The sequence below is a fragment of the Myotis brandtii genome, unplaced genomic scaffold (assembly GCF_000412655.1).
Source record: "Myotis brandtii unplaced genomic scaffold, ASM41265v1 scaffold1622, whole genome shotgun sequence".
In the NCBI taxonomy this organism is placed as follows: domain Eukaryota; kingdom Metazoa; phylum Chordata; class Mammalia; order Chiroptera; family Vespertilionidae; genus Myotis; species Myotis brandtii.
In genome coordinates, this window is record NW_005355931.1 from 124541 (window position 1) to 125746 (window position 1206).

The window sequence follows — 1206 nt, forward strand, 5'->3', positions numbered from 1 at the left end:
TGTCTGCCCCCTGGTGGTCAGTGCCTGTCATAGTGACCTGTCAACTGGTTGACTGCCTGCCCCTGGTGGTCAGTGCACATCATAGCGACTATAAAAGGGTACGGTCTTTTTTTTTTTTTAGTTTTATTCATTTCAAACAGGCCAGATCCGGCCCACGGGCCGTAGTTTGTCCATGGCTGGACTAGTCAATTGGTCGACTGTCTGCCCCCTGGTGGTCAGTGCCCATCAGAGCGACTGGCCAACTGGTTGACTGTTGCCCCCTGGTTGTCAGTGCATGTCATAGCAAGCGGTTGAACGGCCTTAGCATATTAGGCTTTTATTATATAGGACATACTTAGCCCATGGACACGGCCCATAGGTTAGTGATGACCTGGGGGGTGGGTAAGAGCTGGGAGGAGGGGGGGAAAGGGGAAGAATGAGAGAGATCTGTAATACTATCAACTACAAAAAATATATATTTTTTTTTGAAAAAGAAGAAGCTACAATTACAGGTCGATGCTCTCACAGTTAAGTCCCCCTTCCCTGCAAGAGGCGGGGGTAGCCAGAGGTGTCTGCTGGGGCCTGGGGGGGGGCGGTTAATCTTATGGGGAGTTGATGATGAATTGCCAGGCGCTTCATGAATCCTGGACGCCCAGCTTGAGGCCGACGTGATGGAAAGCCCGTGTCGGATGCAATTACAAGCTTGTCCTTCTGATTGTTGGAAATAGAACAGGGATCCTCATGGGGGGCGGCTGAGTGTGGCTTTAGTCAGCGGGGTGTTGGGAGTTCTGTGCTAGAATGTGGGTCATGTTTGCATTCGTTGCGATGCCCGATATGGCAACTGTACACCCCCCCCGCCCCCCACGAAGACAAGGCCCCTGTGATGGCATCAAAATGAAAAAAAATTGTGTTATTAGTATTGGAAGGAAAACAAAATAAAAATTTAACACCTTCTAGTCCAGCCTGGGTTGTTCAGTGGTTGAGCGTTGACCTATGAACCAGGAAGTCATGGGTTCGAATCCCGGTCAAGGGCACAAGCCTGGGTTGTGGGCTCTATCCCCAGTAGGGGGCATGCAGGAGGCAGCCGATCCATGATTCTCTCTCATCATGGATGTTTCTCTATCTCTCTCTCCTTCTCCTTTCCTCTCCGAAATCAAATAAAAATATCCCCTCGGGGGATGTCCGACTGCCGGCTTAGGCCTGCTCCCCTCACACTGACCACCAGGG